Source organism: Brienomyrus brachyistius, chromosome 2 (genome assembly GCF_023856365.1).
Source record: "Brienomyrus brachyistius isolate T26 chromosome 2, BBRACH_0.4, whole genome shotgun sequence".
NCBI classification, from domain to species: domain Eukaryota; kingdom Metazoa; phylum Chordata; class Actinopteri; order Osteoglossiformes; family Mormyridae; genus Brienomyrus; species Brienomyrus brachyistius.
The window spans coordinates 40,199,788-40,219,456 of NC_064534.1; the positions used below are offsets into that span (position 1 = coordinate 40,199,788).

At 44.4% G+C, this 19,669-nt stretch overlaps 13 non-coding genes and 4 pseudogenes across 13 annotated transcripts; all 17 read left to right on the top strand.

Moving 5' to 3' along the window:
• The first annotated feature begins 504 nt into the window (after window positions 1-504).
• Window positions 505-623, top strand: LOC125734741 (5S ribosomal RNA). The gene has a single exon (XR_007394044.1). It is a non-coding gene; the product is annotated as a 5S ribosomal RNA (ribosomal RNA).
• Window positions 624-1,696: 1,073 nt separating this feature from the next.
• On the top strand, window positions 1,697-1,815 carry LOC125731842 (5S ribosomal RNA; annotated as a pseudogene).
• Window positions 1,816-2,883: 1,068 nt separating this feature from the next.
• On the top strand, window positions 2,884-3,002 carry LOC125729169 (5S ribosomal RNA). Its single transcript, XR_007389641.1, has one exon. It is a non-coding gene; the product is annotated as a 5S ribosomal RNA (ribosomal RNA).
• Window positions 3,003-4,075: 1,073 nt separating this feature from the next.
• Window positions 4,076-4,194, top strand: LOC125729180 (5S ribosomal RNA). Its single transcript, XR_007389650.1, has one exon. It is a non-coding gene; the product is annotated as a 5S ribosomal RNA (ribosomal RNA).
• Window positions 4,195-4,820: 626 nt separating this feature from the next.
• LOC125735719 (5S ribosomal RNA) lies at window positions 4,821-4,939 on the top strand. Its single transcript, XR_007395011.1, has one exon. It is a non-coding gene; the product is annotated as a 5S ribosomal RNA (ribosomal RNA).
• A 1,069-nt stretch (window positions 4,940-6,008) lies between these two features.
• On the top strand, window positions 6,009-6,127 carry LOC125734742 (5S ribosomal RNA). Its single transcript, XR_007394045.1, has one exon. It is a non-coding gene; the product is annotated as a 5S ribosomal RNA (ribosomal RNA).
• Window positions 6,128-7,200: 1,073 nt separating this feature from the next.
• On the top strand, window positions 7,201-7,319 carry LOC125731608 (5S ribosomal RNA; annotated as a pseudogene).
• Window positions 7,320-8,387: 1,068 nt separating this feature from the next.
• On the top strand, window positions 8,388-8,506 carry LOC125736491 (5S ribosomal RNA). Its single transcript, XR_007395769.1, has one exon. It is a non-coding gene; the product is annotated as a 5S ribosomal RNA (ribosomal RNA).
• Window positions 8,507-9,581: 1,075 nt separating this feature from the next.
• On the top strand, window positions 9,582-9,700 carry LOC125731855 (5S ribosomal RNA; annotated as a pseudogene).
• Window positions 9,701-10,767: 1,067 nt separating this feature from the next.
• LOC125736448 (5S ribosomal RNA) lies at window positions 10,768-10,886 on the top strand. Its single transcript, XR_007395726.1, has one exon. It is a non-coding gene; the product is annotated as a 5S ribosomal RNA (ribosomal RNA).
• Window positions 10,887-11,962: 1,076 nt separating this feature from the next.
• LOC125731951 (5S ribosomal RNA) lies at window positions 11,963-12,071 on the top strand (annotated as a pseudogene).
• Window positions 12,072-13,147: 1,076 nt separating this feature from the next.
• On the top strand, window positions 13,148-13,266 carry LOC125735437 (5S ribosomal RNA). The gene has a single exon (XR_007394733.1). It is a non-coding gene; the product is annotated as a 5S ribosomal RNA (ribosomal RNA).
• A 1,077-nt stretch (window positions 13,267-14,343) lies between these two features.
• Window positions 14,344-14,462, top strand: LOC125737252 (5S ribosomal RNA). The gene has a single exon (XR_007396518.1). It is a non-coding gene; the product is annotated as a 5S ribosomal RNA (ribosomal RNA).
• A 1,074-nt stretch (window positions 14,463-15,536) lies between these two features.
• Window positions 15,537-15,655, top strand: LOC125735137 (5S ribosomal RNA). Its single transcript, XR_007394435.1, has one exon. It is a non-coding gene; the product is annotated as a 5S ribosomal RNA (ribosomal RNA).
• Window positions 15,656-16,730: 1,075 nt separating this feature from the next.
• On the top strand, window positions 16,731-16,849 carry LOC125735138 (5S ribosomal RNA). The gene has a single exon (XR_007394436.1). It is a non-coding gene; the product is annotated as a 5S ribosomal RNA (ribosomal RNA).
• A 1,243-nt stretch (window positions 16,850-18,092) lies between these two features.
• On the top strand, window positions 18,093-18,211 carry LOC125736812 (5S ribosomal RNA). Its single transcript, XR_007396080.1, has one exon. It is a non-coding gene; the product is annotated as a 5S ribosomal RNA (ribosomal RNA).
• Window positions 18,212-19,290: 1,079 nt separating this feature from the next.
• Window positions 19,291-19,409, top strand: LOC125735883 (5S ribosomal RNA). Its single transcript, XR_007395167.1, has one exon. It is a non-coding gene; the product is annotated as a 5S ribosomal RNA (ribosomal RNA).
• Window positions 19,410-19,669: the final 260 nt, after the last annotated feature.

A 19,669-nucleotide genomic window follows, 5' to 3' on the forward strand; every position in this document is an offset into this window, starting at 1 on the left:
AGGCCGTCGATGTTTGAATGTAGAAAATTGTTCTGGCTGCAGCCTGCAGTATGGACTTGTTGGTGTGTGTAGCTCCCAGTGTTCTGACAGCGCGACGTTTTGGGGAAGCATGTGATTCAGCAGCTACCAGTGGGCTTCGTGCGGCGGAGATTTTGTGGCTGTTAGCGGAGTTGATAACAGAGGGTCGTTAAGAGAAGCCTGCATGCAGTAGGCAAAGGAGTAATGTTTGCCGGCGGGGGACGTGCGGCGATTAACCTGTGCGGTAGTGAAAAGGAGTTAAAAAGAAGGAAGTGTGCGGATGCGGAAAGAATGGAATAATTGTGGTAGGCTGCCGGCTGAGTAGTTTGGTGAATGTTTGGTGTGGGTCCGGCGCTGCCGATTGGATGGTGGTGCTGCAGTGTGAGTCAGATAAAAAAAAAAAAAACCAGGAGTAGAATCCAATGGGACTAACTGGCATGTATAGACGCGTGTAATGCAAAAGGGCTGTTTTTGGTAGCGTCTCACGCTTATGGCCATACCACCCTGAACACGCCCGATCTCATCTGATCTCGGAAGCCAAGCAAGGTAGGGTCTGGTTAGTACTTGGATGGGAGACCACCTGGGAATACCAGGTGCTGTAAGCTTTTCTCACTTTTACTTTATACAGGGGGCGCTCCACTTCACGATTAATTTAAATCTATCACTCCCCTTCCATTTTACTATTTTATATATTTCTTTTTTCTCTCATTCATAAAGGCAGCTTTTACACACCGTTTTACTCTAAATACTTCCTGGTAATTCTAGGTGCTGTAAGCTGTTCGTGCCTTTATTCCACCAGGGCGCAATATTCTCACAAACTTGAAGACTGTCACTCCCCATTCACGTTTTACAACTTATTGTTAATGATAAAGAGACAGCTTTTTACACACAGTTTTAAACAAAGTACTGATATTATTCCTCTTCAACTGACCGCTTTGTTTTCTATGCAAAAACCACTTCACCACAGAAGACTCGATATTATTGGCATAGCAAGTTCTGCTCTTCTCCTTTCAAAACTTGCTAAAAGCTGTATTTAAAAGAACAGATTGGCCGGGGTAATTCACACCCTTCAATGCCAGCTTAATGTTTAGGTTAGTGGGAATCACAGAGGAATTAGGGATGGAAACTTCTTTGCTGGTGGTAGAAGCGGTCTGGTGAATTTTTAGAGAGAAGAGGCCGTCGATGTTTCAATGTAGAAAATTGTTCTGGCTGCAGCCTGCAGTATGGACTTGTTGGCGTGTGTAGCTCCCAGTGTTCTGACAGCATGACATTTTGGGGAAGCATGTGATTCAACAGCAACCAGTGGGCTTCGTGCGGCGGAGATTTTGTGGCTGTTAGCGGAGTTGATAACAGAGGGTCTTTAAGAGAAGCCTGCATGCGGTAGGCAAATGAGTAATGTTTGCCGGCGGGGGACGTGCAGCGATTAACCTGTGCGGTAGTGAAAAGGAGTTAAAAAGAAGGAAGTGTGCGGATTCGGAAAGAATGGAATAATTGTGGTAGGCTGCCGGCTGAGTAGTTTGGTGAATGTTTGGTGTGGGTGCGGCGCTGCCGATTGGATGGTGGTGCTGCAGTGTGAGTCAGATAAAAAAAAAAAAAAAACAGGAGTAGGATCCAATGGGACTAACTGGCATGTATAGAGGCGTGTAATGCAAAAGGGCTGTTTTTGTTCGCGGCTCTCTCTTATGGCCGTACCATCCTGAACACGCCCGATCTCGTCTGATCTCGGAAGCTAAGTGGGGTAGGGTCTGGTTAGTACTTGGATGGGAGACTGCCTGGGAATACCACGTGCTGTAAGCTTTTCTCACTTTTACTTTATACAGGGGGCACTCCACCTCACGATTAATTTAAATCTATCACTCCCCTTACTATTTTATATATTTCTTTTTTCTCTCATTCATAAAGGCAGCTTTTACACACGTTTTACTCTAAATACTGCCTGGTAATTCTAGGTGCTGTAAGCTGGTCGTGCCTTTATTCCACCAGGGCACGATCTTCTCACAATCTTGAAGACTGTCACTCCCCATTCACATTTTACAACTTATTGTTAATAATAAAGAGACAGCTTTTTACACACAGTTTTAAACAAAGTACTGATATAATTCCTCTTCAACTCACCGCTTTGTTTTCTATGCAAAAACCACTTCGCCACAGAAGACTTGATATTTTTGGCATAGCAAGGTCTGCTCTTCTCCTCCTTTCAAAACTTGCTAAAAGCTGTATTTAAAAGGGCAGGTTGGCCGGGGTAATTCACACCCTTCAATGCCAGATTAATGTTTAGGTTAGTGGGAATCACAGAGGAATTAGGGATGGAAACTTCTTTGCTGATGGTAGAAGCGGTCTGGTGAATTTTTAGAGAGAAGAGGCCGTCGATGTTTCAATGTAGAAAATTGTTCTGGCTGCAGCCTGCAGTATGGACTTGTTGGTGTGTGTAGCTCCCAGTGTTCTGACAGCGTAACGTTTTGGGGAAGCATGTGATTCAACAGCTACCAGTGGGCTTCGCGCGGCAGTGATTTTGTGGCTGTTAGCGGAGTTGATTACAGAGGGTCGTTAAGAGAAGCCTGCATGCGGTAGGCAAAGGAGTAATGTTTGCCGGCGGGGGACGTGCGGCGATTAACCTGTGCGGTAGTGAAAAGGAGTTAAAGAGAAGGAAGTGTGCGGATGCGGAAAGAATGGGATAATTGTGGTAGGCTGCCGGCTGAGTAGTTTGGTGAATGTTTGGTGTGGGTCCGGCGCTGCCGATTGGATGGTGGTGCTGCAGTGTGAGTCAGATAAAAAAAAAAAAAAACCAGGAGTAGAATCCAATGGGACTAACTGGCATGTATAGACGCGTGTAATGCAAAAGGGCTGTTTTTGGTAGCTTCTCACGCTTATGGCCATACATCCCTGAACACGCCCGATCTCATCCGATCTCGGAAGCCAAGCAGGGTAGGGTCTGGTTAGTACTTTGATGGGAGACCTCCTGGGAATACCAGGTGATGTAAGCTTTTCTCACTTTTACTTTATAAAGGGGGCGCTCCACTTCACGATTAATTTAAATCTAGCACTCCCCTTCCATTTTACTATTTTATATATATATTTTTTTTCTCTCTTTCATAAAGCCAGCTTTTAGAAACCGTTTTACTCTAAATACTTCCTGGAAATTCTAGGTGCTGTAAGCTGTTCGTGCCTTTATTCCACCAGGGCGCAATATTCTCACAAACTTGAAGACTGTCACTCCCCATTCACGTTTTACAACTTATTGTTAATGATAAAGAGACAGCTTTTTACACACAGTTTTAAACAAAGTACTGATATTATTCCTCTTCAACTGACCGCTTTGTTTTCTATGCAAAAACCACTTCACCACAGAAGACTCGATATTATTGGCATAGCAAGTTCTGCTCTTCTCCTTTCAAAACTTGCTAAAAGCTGTATTTAAAAGAACAGATTGGCCGGGGTAATTCACACCCTTCAATGCCAGCTTAATGTTTAGGTTAGTGGGAATCACAGAGGAATTAGGGATGGAAACTTCTTTGCTGGTGGTAGAAGCGGTCTGGTGAATTTTTAGAGAGAAGAGGCCGTCGATGTTTCAATGTAGAAAATTGTTCTGGCTGCAGCCTGCAGTATGGACTTGTTGGCGTGTGTAGCTCCCAGTGTTCTGACAGCATGACATTTTGGGGAAGCATGTGATTCAACAGCAACCAGTGGGCTTCGTGCGGCGGAGATTTTGTGGCTGTTAGCGGAGTTGATAACAGAGGGTCTTTAAGAGAAGCCTGCATGCGGTAGGCAAATGAGTAATGTTTGCCGGCGGGGGACGTGCAGCGATTAACCTGTGCGGTAGTGAAAAGGACTTAAAGAGAAGGAAGTGTGCGGATGCGGAAAGAATGGAATAATTGTGGTAGGCTGCCGGCTGAGTAGTTTGGTGAATGTTTGGTGTGGGTGCGGCGCTGCCGATTGGATGGTGGTGCTGCAGTGTGAGTCAGATAAAAAAAAAAAAACCAGGAGTAGGATCCAATGGGACTAACTGGCATGTATAGACGCGTGTAATGCAAAAGGGCTGTTTTTGGTCACGTCTCTCGCTTATGGCCATACATCCCTGAACACGCCCGATCTCATCCGATCTCGGAAGCCAAGCAGGGTAGGGTCTGGTTAGTACTTTGATGGGAGACCTCCTGGGAATACCAGGTGATGTAAGCTTTTCTCACTTTTACTTTATACAGGGGGCGCTCCACTTCACGATTAATTTAAATCTATCACTCCCCTTCCATTTTACTATTTTATATATATATTTTTATTTTCTCTCTTTCATAAAGGCAGCTTTTACACACCGTTTTACTTTAAATACTTCCTGGTAATTCTAGGTGCTGTAAGCTGGTCGTGCCTTTATTCCACCAGGGCACGATCTTCTCACAATCTTGAAGACTGTCACTCCCCATTCACGTTTTACAACTTATTGTTAATAATAAAGAGACAGCTTTTTACACACAGTTTTAAACAAAGTACTGATATAATTCCTCTTCAACTCACCGCTTTGTTTTCTATGCAAAAACCACTTCGCCACAGAAGACTTGATATTTTTGGCATAGCAAGGTCTGCTCTTCTCCTCCTTTCAAAACTTGCTAAAAGCTGTATTTAAAAGGGCAGGTTGGCCGGGGTAATTCACACCCTTCAATGCCAGATTAATGTTTAGGTTGCCGATTGGATGGTGGTGCTGCAGTGTGAGTCAGATAAAAAAAAAAAAAACCAGGAGTAGAATCCAATGGGACTAACTGGCATGTATAGACGCGTGTAATGCAAAAGGGCTGTTTTTGGTAGCGTCTCACGCTTATGGCCATACCACCCTGAACACGCCTGATCTCATCTGATCTCGGAAGCCAAGCAAGGTAGGGTCTGGTTAGTACTTGGATGGGAGACCTCCTGGGAATACCAGGTGCTGTAAGCTTTTCTCACTTTTACTTTATACAGGGGGCGCTCCACTTCACGATTAATTTAAATCTAGCACTCCCCTTCCATTTTACTATTTTATATATATATTTTTTTTCTCACTTTCATAAAGCCAGCTTTTAGAAACCGTTTTACTCTAAATACTTCCTGGTAATTCTAGGTAAGCTGTTCGTGCCTTTATTCCACCAGGGCGCGATCTTTTCACAAACTTGAAGACTGTCACTCCCCATTCACGTTTTACAACTTATTGTTAATGATAAAGAGACAGCTTTTTACACACAGTTTTAAACAAAGTACTGATATTATTCCTCTTCACCTGACCGCTTTGTTTTCTATGCAAAAACCACTTCGCCACAGAAGACTCGATATTATTGGCATAGCAAGTTCTGCTCTTCTCCTTTCAAAACTTGCTAAAAGCTGTATTTAAAAGAACAGATTGGCCGGGGTAATTCACACCCTTCAATGCCAGCTTAATGTTTAGGTTAGTGGGAATCACAGAGGAATTAGGGATGGAAACTTCTTTGCTGGTGGTAGAAGCGGTCTGGTGAATTTTTAGAGAGAAGAGGCCGTCGATGTTTGAATGTAGAAAATAGTTCTGGCTGCAGCCTGCAGTATGGACTTGTTGGTGTGTGTAGCTCCCAGTGTTCTGACAGCGCGACGTTTTGGGGAAGCATGTGATTCAGCAGCTACCAGTGGGCTTCGTGCGGCGGAGATTTTGTGGCTGTTAGCGGAGTTGATAACAGAGGGTCGTTAAGAGAAGCCTGCATGCAGTAGGCAAAGGAGTAATGTTTGCCGGCGGGGGACGTGCGGCGATTAACCTGTGCGGTAGTGAAAAGGAGTTAAAAAGAAGGAAGTGTGCGGATGCGGAAAGAATGGAATAATTGTGGTAGGCTGCCGGCTGAGTAGTTTGGTGAATGTTTGGTGTGGGTCCGGCGCTGCCGATTGGATGGTGGTGCTGCAGTGTGAGTCAGATAAAAAAAAAAAAAACCAGGAGTAGAATCCAATGGGACTAACTGGCATGTATAGACGCGTGTAATGCAAAAGGGCTGTTTTTGGTAGCGTCTCACGCTTATGGCCATACCACCCTGAACACGCCCGATCTCATCTGATCTCGGAAGCCAAGCAAGGTAGGGTCTGGTTAGTACTTGGATGGGAGACCACCTGGGAATACCAGGTGCTGTAAGCTTTTCTCACTTTTACTTTATACAGGGGGCGCTCCACTTCACGATTAATTTAAATCTATCACTCCCCTTCCATTTTACTATTTTATATATTTCTTTTTTCTCTCATTCATAAAGGCAGCTTTTACACACCGTTTTACTCTAAATACTTCCTGGTAATTCTAGGTGCTGTAAGCTGTTCGTGCCTTTATTCCACCAGGGCGCAATATTCTCACAAACTTGAAGACTGTCACTCCCCATTCACGTTTTACAACTTATTGTTAATGATAAAGAGACAGCTTTTTACACACAGTTTTAAACAAAGTACTGATATTATTCCTCTTCAACTGACCGCTTTGTTTTCTATGCAAAAACCACTTCACCACAGAAGACTCGATATTATTGGCATAGCAAGTTCTGCTCTTCTCCTTTCAAAACTTGCTAAAAGCTGTATTTAAAAGAACAGATTGGCCGGGGTAATTCACACCCTTCAATGCCAGCTTAATGTTTAGGTTAGTGGGAATCACAGAGGAATTAGGGATGGAAACTTCTTTGCTGGTGGTAGAAGCGGTCTGGTGAATTTTTAGAGAGAAGAGGCCGTCGATGTTTCAATGTAGAAAATTGTTCTGGCTGCAGCCTGCAGTATGGACTTGTTGGCGTGTGTAGCTCCCAGTGTTCTGACAGCATGACATTTTGGGGAAGCATGTGATTCAACAGCAACCAGTGGGCTTCGTGCGGCGGAGATTTTGTGGCTGTTAGCGGAGTTGATAACAGAGGGTCTTTAAGAGAAGCCTGCATGCGGTAGGCAAATGAGTAATGTTTGCCGGCGGGGGACGTGCAGCGATTAACCTGTGCGGTAGTGAAAAGGTGTTAAAAAGAAGGAAGTGTGCGGATGCGGAAAGAATGGAATAATTGTGGTAGGCTGCCGGCTGAGTAGTTTGGTGAATGTTTGGTGTGGGTGCGGCGCTGCCGATTGGATGGTGGTGCTGCAGTGTGAGTCAGATAAAAAAAAAAAAAAAACAGGAGTAGGATCCAATGGGACTAACTGGCATGTATAGAGGCGTGTAATGCAAAAGGGCTGTTTTTGTTCGCGGCTCTCTCTTATGGCCATACCATCCTGAACACGCCCGATCTCGTCTGATCTCGGAAGCTAAGTGGGGTAGGGTCTGGTTAGTACTTGGATGGGAGACTGCCTGGGAATACCACGTGCTGTAAGCTTTTCTCACTTTTACTTTATACAGGGGGCACTCCACCTCACGATTAATTTAAATCTATCACTCCCCTTACTATTTTATATATTTCTTTTTTCTCTCATTCATAAAGGCAGCTTTTACACACGTTTTACTCTAAATACTGCCTGGTAATTCTAGGTGCTGTAAGCTGGTCGTGCCTTTATTCCACCAGGGCACGATCTTCTCACAATCTTGAAGACTGTCACTCCCCATTCACATTTTACAACTTATTGTTAATAATAAAGAGACAGCTTTTTACACACAGTTTTAAACAAAGTACTGATATAATTCCTCTTCAACTCACCGCTTTGTTTTCTATGCAAAAACCACTTCGCCACAGAAGACTTGATATTTTTGGCATAGCAAGGTCTGCTCTTCTCCTCCTTTCAAAACTTGCTAAAAGCTGTATTTAAAAGAGCAGGTTGGCCGGGGTAATTCACACCCTTCAATGCCAGATTAATGTTTAGGTTAGTGGGAATCACAGAGGAATTAGGGATGGAAACTTCTTTGCTGATGGTAGAAGCGGTCTGGTGAATTTTTAGAGAGAAGAGGCCGTCGATGTTTCAATGTAGAAAATTGTTCTGGCTGCAGCCTGCAGTATGGACTTGTTGGTGTGTGTAGCTCCCAGTGTTCTGACAGCGTAACGTTTTGGGGAAGCATGTGATTCAACAGCTACCAGTGGGCTTCGCGCGGCAGAGATTTTGTGGCTGTTAGCGGAGTTGATTACAGAGGGTCGTTAAGAGAAGCCTGCATGCGGTAGGCAAAGGAGTAATGTTTGCCGGCGGGGGACGTGCGGCGATTAACCTGTGCGGTAGTGAAAAGGAGTTAAAGAGAAGGAAGTGTGCGGATGCGGAAAGAATGGAATAATTGTGGTAGGCTGCCGGCTGAGTAGTTTGGTGAATGTTTGGTGTGGGTCCGGCGCTGCCGATTGGATGGTGGTGCTGCAGTGTGAGTCAGATAAAAAAAAAAAAAAAACAGGAGTAGAATCCAATGGGACTAACTGGCATGTATAGACGCGTGTAATGCAAAAGGGCTGTTTTTGGTAGCTTCTCACGCTTATGGCCATACCACCCTGAACACGCCCGATCTCATCTGATCTCGGAAGCCAAGCAACGTAGGGTCTGGTTAGTACTTGGATGGGAGACCTCCTGGGAATACCAGGTGCTGTAAGCTTTTCTCACTTTTACTTTATACAGGGGGCGCTCCACTTCACGATTAATTTAAATCTAGCACTCCCCTTCCATTTTACTATTTTATATATATATTTTTTTTCTCTCTTTCATAAAGCCAGCTTTTAGAAACCGTTTTACTCTAAATACTTCCTGGAAATTCTAGGTGCTGTAAGCTGTTCGTGCCTTTATTCCACCAGGGCGCAATATTCTCACAAACTTGAAGACTGTCACTCCCCATTCACGTTTTACAACTTATTGTTAATGATAAAGAGACAGCTTTTTACACACAGTTTTAAACAAAGTACTGATATTATTCCTCTTCAACTGACCGCTTTGTTTTCTATGCAAAAACCACTTCACCACAGAAGACTCGATATTATTGGCATAGCAAGTTCTGCTCTTCTCCTTTCAAAACTTGCTAAAAGCTGTATTTAAAAGAACAGATTGGCCGGGGTAATTCACACCCTTCAATGCCAGCTTAATGTTTAGGTTAGTGGGAATCACAGAGGAATTAGGGATGGAAACTTCTTTGCTGGTGGTAGAAGCGGTCTGGTGAATTTTTAGAGAGAAGAGGCCGTCGATGTTTCAATGTAGAAAATTGTTCTGGCTGCAGCCTGCAGTATGGACTTGTTGGCGTGTGTAGCTCCCAGTGTTCTGACAGCATGACATTTTGGGGAAGCATGTGATTCAACAGCAACCAGTGGGCTTCGTGCGGCGGAGATTTTGTGGCTGTTAGCGGAGTTGATAACAGAGGGTCTTTAAGAGAAGCCTGCATGCGGTAGGCAAATGAGTAATGTTTGCCGGCGGGGGACGTGCAGCGATTAACCTGTGCGGTAGTGAAAAGGACTTAAAGAGAAGGAAGTGTGCGGATGCGGAAAGAATGGAATAATTGTGGTAGGCTGCCGGCTGAGTAGTTTGGTGAATGTTTGGTGTGGGTGCGGCGCTGCCGATTGGATGGTGGTGCTGCAGTGTGAGTCAGATAAAAAAAAAAAAAAAACAGGAGTAGGATCCAATGGGACTAACTGGCAAGTATAGAGGCGTGTAATGCAAAAGGGCTGTTTTTGTTCGCGGCTCTCTCTTATGGCCATACCACCCTGAACACGCCTGATCTCGTCTGATCTCGGAAGCTAAGTGGGGTAGGGTCTGGTTAGTACTTGGATGGGAGACTGCCGGGGAATACCACGTGCTGTAAGCTTTTCTCACTTTTACTTTATACAGGGGGCACTCCACCTCACGATTAATTTAAATCTATCACTCCCCTTACTATTTTATATATTTCTTTTTTCTCTCATTCATAAAGGCAGCTTTTACACACGTTTTACTCTAAATACTGCCTGGTAATTCTAGGTGCTGTAAGCTGGTCGTGCCTTTATTCCACCAGGGCACGATCATCTCACAATCTTGAAGACTGTCACTCCCCATTCACATTTTACAACTTATTGTTAATAATAAAGAGACAGCTTTTTACACACAGTTTTAAACAAAGTACTGATATAATTCCTCTTCAACTCACCGCTTTGTTTTCTATGCAAAAACCACTTCGCCACAGAAGACTTGATATTTTTGGCATAGCAAGGTCTGCTCTTCTCCTCCTTTCAAAACTTGCTAAAAGCTGTATTTAAAAGAGCAGGTTGGCCGGGGTAATTCACACCCTTCAATGCCAGATTAATGTTTAGGTTAGTGGGAATCACAGAGGAATTAGGGATGGAAACTTCTTTGCTGATGGTAGAAGCGGTCTGGTGAATTTTTAGAGAGAAGAGGCCGTCGATGTTTCAATGTAGAAAATTGTTCTGGCTGCAGCCTGCAGTATGGACTTGTTGGTGTGTGTAGCTCCCAGTGTTCTGACAGCGTAACGTTTTGGGGAAGCATGTGATTCAACAGCTACCAGTGGGCTTCGCGCGGCAGAGATTTTGTGGCTGTTAGCGGAGTTGATTACAGAGGGTCGTTAAGAGAAGCCTGCATGCGGTAGGCAAAGGAGTAATGTTTGCCGGCGGGGGACGTGCGGCGATTAACCTGTGCGGTAGTGAAAAGGAGTTAAAGAGAAGGAAGTGTGCGGATGCGGAAAGAATGGAATAATTGTGGTAGGCTGCCGGCTGAGTAGTTTGGTGAATGTTTGGTGTGGGTCCGGCGCTGCCGATTGGATGGTGGTGCTGCAGTGTGAGTCAGATAAAAAAAAAAAAAACCAGGAGTAGAATCCAATGGGACTAACTGGCATGTATAGACGCGTGTAATGCAAAAGGGCTGTTTTTGGTAGCTTCTCACGCTTATGGCCATACCACCCTGAACACGCCCGATCTCATCTGATCTCGGAAGCCAAGCAAGGTAGGGTCTGGTTAGTTCTTGGATGGGAGACCTCCTGGGAATACCAGGTGCTGTAAGCTTTTCTCACTTTTACTTTATACAGGGGGCGCTCCACTTCACGATTAATTTAAATCTAGCACTCCCCTTCCATTTTACTATTTTATATATATATATTTTTTCTCTCTTTCATAAAGCCAGCTTTTAGAAACCGTTTTACTCTAAATACTTCCTGGTAATTCTAGGTGCTGTAAGCTGTTCGTGCCTTTATTCCACCAGGGCGCGATCTTTTCACAAACTTGAAGACTGTCACTCCCCATTCACGTTTTACAACTTATTGTTAATGATAAAGAGACAGCTTTTTACAAACAGTTTTAAACAAAGTACTGATATTATTCCTCTTCAACTGACCGCTTTGTTTTCTATGCAAAAACCACTTCGCCACAGAAGACTCGATATTATTGGCATAGCAAGGTCTGCTCTTCTCCTTTCAAAACTTGCTAAAAGCTGTATTTAAAAGAACAGATTGGCCGGGGTAATTCACACCCTTCAATGCCAGCTTAATGTTTAGGTTAGTGGGAATCACAGAGGAATTAGGGATGGAAACTTCTTTGCTGGTGGTAGAAGCGGTCTGGTGAATTTTTAGAGAGAAGAGGCCGTCGATGTTTGAATGTAGAAAATTGTTCTGGCTGCAGCCTGCAGTATGGACTTGTTGGTGTGTGTAGCTCCCAGTGTTCTGACAGCGCGACGTTTTGGGGAAGCATGTGATTCAGCAGCTACCAGTGGGCTTCGTGCGGCGGAGATTTTGTGGCTGTTAGCGGAGTTGATAACAGAGGGTCGTTAAGAGAAGCCTGCATGCAGTAAGCAAAGGAGTAATGTTTGCCGGCGGGGGACGTGCGGCGATTAACCTGTGCGGTAGTGAAAAGGAGTTAAAAAGAAGGAAGTGTGCGGATGCGGAAAGAATGGAATAATTGTGGTAGGCTGCCGGCTGAGTAGTTTGGTGAATGTTTGGTGTGGGTCCGGCGCTGCCGATTGGATGGTGGGGCTGCAGTGTGAGTCAGATAAAAAAAAAAAAAAGAACATTAGTAGGATCCAATGGGACCAACTGGCATGTATAGAGGCGTGTAATGCAAAAGGGCTGTTTTTGGTAGCATCTCTCGCTTACGGCCATACCACCCTGAACACGCCTGATCTTGGAAGCTAAGCAGGGTAGGGTCTGGTTAGTACTTGGATGGGAGACTTCCTGGGAATACCAGGTGCTGTAAGCTTTTCTCACTTTTACTTTATACAGGGGGCGCTCCACTTCACGATTAATTTAAATCTATCACTCCCCTTCCATTTTACTATTTTATATATATATATTTTTTTTTCTCTCATTCATAAAGGCAGCTTTTAGAAACCGTTTTACTCTAAATACTTCCTGGTAATTCTAGGTGCTGTAAGCTGTTCGTGCCTTTATTCCACCAGGGCGCGATCTTCTCACAAACTTGAAGACTGTCACTCCCCATTCACGTTTTACAACTTATTGTTAATGATAAAGAGACAGCTTTTTACACACAGTTTTAAACAAAGTACTGATATTATTCCTCTTCAACTGACCGCTTTGTTTTCTATGCAAAAACCACTTTGCCACAGAAGACTCGATATTATTGGCATAGCAAGTTCTGCTCTTCTCCTTTCAAAACTTGCTAAAAGCTGTATTTAAAAGAACAGATTGGCCGGGGTAATTCACACCCTTCAATGCCAGCTTAATGTTTAGGTTAGTGGGAATCACAGAGGAATTAGGGATGGAAACTTCTTTGCTGGTGGTAGAAGCGGTCTGGTGAATTTTTAGAGAGAAGAGGCCGTCGATGTTTGAATGTAGAAAATTGTTCTGGCTGCAGCCTGCAGTATGGACTTGTTGGTGTGTGTAGCTCCCAGTGTTCTGACAGCGCGACGTTTTGGGGAAGCATGTGATTCAGCAGCTACCAGTGGGCTTCGTGCGGCGGAGATTTTGTGGCTGTTAGCGGAGTTGATAACAGAGGGTCGTTAAGAGAAGCCTGCATGCAGTAGGCAAAGGAGTAATGTTTGCCGGCGGGGGACGTGCGGCGATTAACCTGTGCGGTAGTGAAAAGGAGTTAAAAAGAAGGAAGTGTGCGGATGCGGAAAGAATGGAATAATTGTGGTAGGCTGCCGGCTGAGTAGTTTGGTGAATGTTTGGTGTGGGTCCGGCGCTGCCGATTGGATGGTGGGGCTGCAGTGTGACTCAGATAAAAAAAAAAAAAACAGGAGTAGGATCCAATGGGACTAACTGGCATGTATAGACGCGTGTAATGCAAAAGGGCTGTTTTTGGTCGTGTGTCTCGCTTATGGCCATACCACCCTGAACACGCCCGATCTCGTCTGGTCTCGGAAGCTAAGCAGGGTAGGGTCTGGTTAGTACTTGGATGGGAGGCCACCTGAGAATACCAGGTGCTGTAAGCTTTTCTCACTTTTACTTTATACAGGGGGCGCTCCACTTCACGATTAATTTAAATCTATCACTCCCCTTCCATTTTACTATTTTATATATATATTTTTTTTTTCTCTCATTCATAAAGGCAGCTTTTAGAAACCGTTTTACTCTAAATACTTCCTGGTAATTCTAGGTGCTGTAAGCTGTTCGTGCCTTTATTCCACCAGGGCGCGATCTTCTCACAAACTTGAAGACTGTCACTCCCCATTCACGTTTTACAACTTATTGTTAATGATAAAGAGACAGCTTTTTACACACAGTTTTAAACAAAGTACTGATATTATTCCTCTTCAACTGACCGCTTTGTTTTCTATGCAAAAACCACTTCGCCACAGAAGACTCGATATTATTGGCATAGCAAGTTCTGCTCTTCTCCTTTCAAAACTTGCTAAAAGCTGTATTTAAAAGAACAGATTGGCCGGGGTAATTCACACCCTTCAATGCCAGCTTAATGTTTAGGTTAGTGGGAATCACAGAGGAATTAGGGATGGAAACTTCTTTGCTGGTGGTAGAAGCGGTCTGGTGAATTTTTAGAGAGAAGAGGCCGTCGATGTTTGAATGTAGAAAATTGTTCTGGCTGCAGCCTGCAGTATGGACTTGTTGGTGTGTGTAGCTCCCAGTGTTCTGACAGCGCGACGTTTTGGGGAAGCATGTGATTCAGCAGCTACCAGTGGGCTTCGTGCGGCGGAGATTTTGTGGCTGTTAGCGGAGTTGATAACAGAGGGTCGTTAAGAGAAGCCTGCATGCAGTAGGCAAAGGAGTAATGTTTGCCGGCGGGGGACGTGCGGCGATTAACCTGTGCGGTAGTGAAAAGGAGTTAAAAAGAAGGAAGTGTGCGGATGCGGAAAGAATGGAATAATTGTGGTAGGCTGCCGGCTGAGTAGTTTGGTGAATGTTTGGTGTGGGTCCGGCGCTGCCGATTGGATGGTGGGGCTGCAGTGTGAGTCAGATAAAAAAAATAAAAAACCAGGAGTTGGATTCAATGGGACTAACTGGCATGTATAGACGCGTGTAATGCAAAAGGGCTGTTTTTGGTCGTGTCTCTCGCTTTTGGCCATACCACCCTGAACACGCCCGATCTCATCCGATCCCGGAAGCTAAGCAGGGTAGGGTCTGGTTAGTAGTTGGATGGGAGACCATTTGGGAATACCAGGTGCTGTAAGCTTTTCTCACTTTTACTTTATACAGGGGGCGCTCCACTTCACGATTAATTTAAATCTATCACTCCCCTTCCATTTTACTATTTTATATATATATTTTTTTTTTCTCTCATTCATAAAGGCAGCTTTTAGAAACCGTTTTACTCTAAATACTTCCTGGTAATTCTAGGTGCTGTAAGCTGTTCGTGCCTTTATTCCACCAGGGCGCGATCTTCTCACAAACTTGAAGACTGTCACTCCCCATTCACGTTTTACAACTTATTTTTAATGATAAAGAGACAGCTTTTTACACACAGTTTTAAACAAAGTACTGATATTATTCCTCTTCAACTGACCGCTTTGTTTTCTATGCAAAAACCACTTCGCCACAGAAGACTCGATATTATTGGCATAGCAAGTTCTGCTCTTCTCCTTTCAAAACTTGCTAAAAGCTGTATTTAAAAGAACAGATTGTGCGGGGTAATTCACACCCTTCAATGCCAGCTTAATGTTTAGGTTAGTGGGAATCACAGAGGAATTAGGGATGGAAACTTCTTTGCTGGTGGTAGAAGCGGTCTGGTGAATTTTTAGAGAGAAGAGGCCGTCGATGTTTGAATGTAGAAAATTGTTCTGGCTGCAGCCTGCAGTATGGACTTGTTGGTGTGTGTAGCTCCCAGTGTTCTGACAGCGCGACGTTTTGGGGAAGCATGTGATTCAGCAGCTACCAGTGGGCTTCGTGCGGCGGAGATTTTGTGGCTGTTAGCGGAGTTGATAACAGAGGGTCGTTAAGAGAAGCCTGCATGCAGTAGGCAAAGGAGTAATGTTTGCCGGCGGGGGACGTGCGGCGATTAACCTGTGCGGTAGTGAAAAGGAGTTAAAAAGAAGGAAGTGTGCGGATGCGGAAAGAATGGAATAATTGTGGTAGGCTGCCGGCTGAGTAGTTTGGTGAATGTTTGGTGTGGGTCCGGCGCTGCCGATTGGATGGTGGGGCTGCAGTGTGAGTCAGATAAAAAAAAAAAACCAGGAGTAGGATCCAATGGGACTAACTGGCATGTATAGACGCGTGTAATGCAAAAGGGCTGTTTTTGGTCGTGTCTCTCGCTTATGGCCATACCACCCTGAACACGCCCGATCTCATCCGATCTCAGAAGCTAAGCAGGGTAGGGTCTGGTTAGTAGTTGGATGGGAGACCACCTGGGAATACCAGGTGCTGTAAGCTTTTCTCACTTTTACTTTATACAGGGGGCGCTCCACTTCACGATTAATTTAAATCTATCACTCCCCTTCCATTTTACTATTTTATATATATATATATTTTTTTCTCTCATTCATAAAGGCAACTTTTAGAAACCGTTTTACTCTAAATACTTCCTGGTAATTCTAGGTGCTGTAAGCTGTTCGTGCCTTTATTCCACCAGGGCGCGATCTTCTCACAAACTTGAAGACTGTCACTCCCCATTCACGTTTTACAACTTATTTTTAATGATAAAGAGACAGCTTTTTACACACAGTTTTAAACAAAGTACTGATATTATTCCTCTTCAACTGACCGCTTTGTTTTCTATGCAAAAACCACTTCGCCACAGAAGACTCGATATTATTGGCATAGCAAGTTCTGCTCTTCTCCTTTCAAAACTTGCTAAAAGCTGTATTTAAAAGAACAGATTGTGCGGGGTAATTCACACCCTTCAATGCCAGCTTAATGTTTAGGTTAGTGGGAATCACAGAGGAATTAGGGATGGAAACTTCTTTGCTGGTGGTAGAAGCGGTCTGGTGAATTTTTAGAGAGAAGAGGCCGTCGATGTTTGAATGTAGAAAATTGTTCTGGCTGCAGCCTGCAGTATGGACTTGTTGGTGTGTGTAGCTCCCAGTGTTCTGACAGCGCGACGTTTTGGGGAAGCATGTGATTCAGCAGCTACCAGTGGGCTTCGTGCGGCGGAGATTTTGTGGCTGTTAGCGGAGTTGATAACAGAGGGTCGTTAAGAGAAGCCTGCATGCAGTAGGCAAAGGAGTAATGTTTGCCGGCGGGGGACGTGCGGCGATTAACCTGTGCGGTAGTGAAAAGGAGTTAAAAAGAAGGAAGTGTGCGGATGCGGAAAGAATGGAATAATTGTGGTAGGCTGCCGGCTGAGTAGTTTGGTGAATGTTTGGTGTGGGTCCGGCGCTGCCGATTGGATGGTGGGGCTGCAGTGTGAGTCAGATAAAAAAAAAAAACCAGGAGTAGGATCCAATGGGACTAACTGGCATGTATAGACGCGTGTAATGCAAAAGGGCTGTTTTTGGTCGTGTCTCTCGCTTATGGCCATACCACCCTGAACACGCCCGATCTCATCCGATCTCAGAAGCTAAGCAGGGTAGGGTCTGGTTAGTAGTTGGATGGGAGACCACCTGGGAATACCAGGTGCTGTAAGCTTTTCTCACTTTTACTTTATACAGGGGGCGCTCCACTTCACGATTAATTTAAATCTATCACTCCCCTTCCATTTTACTATTTTATATATATATATATTTTTTTCTCTCATTCATAAAGGCAACTTTTAGAAACCGTTTTACTCTAAATACTTCCTGGTAATTCTAGGTGCTGTAAGCTGTTCGTGCCTTTATTCCACCAGGGCGCGATCTTCTCACAAACTTGAAGACTGTCACTCCCCATTCACGTTTTACAACTTATTGTTAATAATAAAGAGACAGCTTTTTACACACAGTTTTAAACAAAGTACTGATATAATTCCTCTTCAACTCACCGCTTTGTTTTCTATGCAAAAACCACTTCGCCACAGAAGACTTGATATTGTTAGCATAGCAAGGTCTGCTCTTCTCCTCCTTTCAAAACTTGCTAAAAGCTGTATTTAAAAGAGCAGGTTGGCCGGGGTAATTCACACCCTTCAATGCCAGATTAATGTTTAGGTTAGTGGGAATCACAGAGGAATTAGGGATGGAAACTTCTTTGCTGGTGGTAGAAGCGGTCTGGAGAATTTTTAGAGAGAAGAGGCCGTCGATGTTTCAATGTAGAAAATTGTTCTGGCTGCAGCCTGCAGTATGGACTTGTTGGCGTGTGTAGCTCCCAGTGTTCTGACAGCGTGACATTTTGGGGAAGCATGTGATTCAACAGCAACCAGTGGGCTTCGTGCGGCGGAGATTTTGTGGCTGTTAGCGGAGTTGATAACAGAGGGTCTTTAAGAGAAGCCTGCATGCGGTAGGCAAATGAGTAATGTTTGCCGGCGGGGGACGTGCGGCGATTAACCTGTTCGGTAGTGAAAAGGAGTTTCAACAGCAACCAGTGGGCTTCGTGCGGCGGAGATTTTGTGGCTGTTAGCGGAATTGATAACAGAGGGTCGTTAAGAGAAGCCTGCATGCAGTAGGCAAAGGAGTAATGTTTGCCGGCGGGGGACGTGCGGCGATTAACCTGTGCGGTAGTGAAAAGGAGTTAAAGAGAAGGAAGTGTGCGGATGCGGAAAGAATGGAATAATTGTGGTAGGCTGCCGGCTGAGTAGTTTGGTGAATGTTTGGTGTGGGTCCGGCGCTGCCGATTGGATGGTGGGGCTGCAGTGTGAGTCAGATAAAAAAAATAAAAAACCAGGAGTTGGATCCAATGGGACTAACTGGCATGTATAGACGCGTGTAATGCAAAAGGGCTGTTTTTGGTAGCATCTCTCGCTTACGGCCATACCACCCTGAACACGCCCGATCTCGTCTGATCTCGGAAGCTAAGCAGGGTAGGGTCTGGTTAGTACTTGGATGGGAGACCACCTGGGAATACCAGGTGCTGTAAGCTTTTCTCATTTTTACTTTATACAGGGGGCGCTCCACTTCACGATTAATTTAAATCTATCACTCCCCTTCCATTTTACTATTTTATATATATATTTTTTTTTTCTCTCATTCATAAAGGCAGCTTTTAGAAACCGTTTTACTCTAAATACTTCCTGGTAATTCTAGGTGCTGTAAGCTGTTCGTGCCTTTATTCCACCAGGGCGCGATCTTCTCACAAACTTGAAGACTGTCACTCCCCATTCACGTTTTACAACTTATTGTTAATGATAAAGAGACAGCTTTTTACACACAGTTTTAAACAAAGTACTGATATTATTCCTCTTCAACTGACCGCTTTGTTTTCTATGCAAAAACCACTTCGCCACAGAAGACTCGATATTATTGGCATAGCAAGTTCTGCTCTTCTCCTTTCAAAACTTGCTAAAAGCTGTATTTAAAAGAACAGATTGGCCGGGGTAATTCACACCCTTCAATGCCAGCTTAATGTTTAGGTTAGTGGGAATCACAGAGGAATTAGGGATGGAAACTTCTTTGCTGGTGATAGAAGTGGTCTGCTGAATTTTTAGAGAGAAGAGGCCGTCGATGTTTGAATGTAGAAAATTGTTCTGGCTGCAGCCTGCAGTATGGACTTGTTGGTGTGTGTAGCTCCCAGTGTTCTGACAGCGCGACGTTTTGGGGAAGCATGTGATTCAGCAGCTACCAGTGGGCTTCGTGCGTCGGAGATTTTGTGGCTGTTAGCGGAGTTGATAACAGAGGGTCGTTAAGAGAAGCCTGCATGCAGTAGGCAAAGGAGTAATGTTTGCCGGCGGGGGACGTGCGGCGATTAACCTGTGCGGTAGTGAAAAGGAGTTAAAAATAAGGAAGTGTGCGGATGCGGAAAGAATGGAATAATTGTGGTAGGCTGCCGGCTGAGTAGTTTGGTGAATGTTTGGTGTGGGTCCGGCGCTGCCGATTGGATGGTGGTGCTGCAGTGTGAGTCAGATAAAAAAAAAAAAAAAAAACAGGAGTAGGATCCAATGGGACTAACTGGCATGTATAGACGCGTGTAATGCAAAAGGGCTGTTTTTGGTCACGTTTCTCGCTTATGGCCATACCACCGTGAACACGCCCGATCTCATCCGATCTCGAAAGCCAAGCAGGGTAGGGTCTGGTTAGTACTTGGATGGGAGACCTCCTGGGAATACCAGGTGCTGTAAGCTTTTCTCACTTTTACTTTATACAGGGGGCGCTCCACTTCACGATTAATTTAAATCTATCACTCCCCTTCCATTTTACTAATTTATATATATATATATTTTTCTCTCATTCATAAAGGCAGCTTTTACACACGTTTTACTCTAAATACTGCCTGGTAATTCTAGGTGCTGTAAGCTGTTCGTGCCTTTATTCCACCAGGGCACGATCTTCTCACAAACTTGAAGACTGTCACTCCCCATTCACGTTTTACAACTTATTGTTA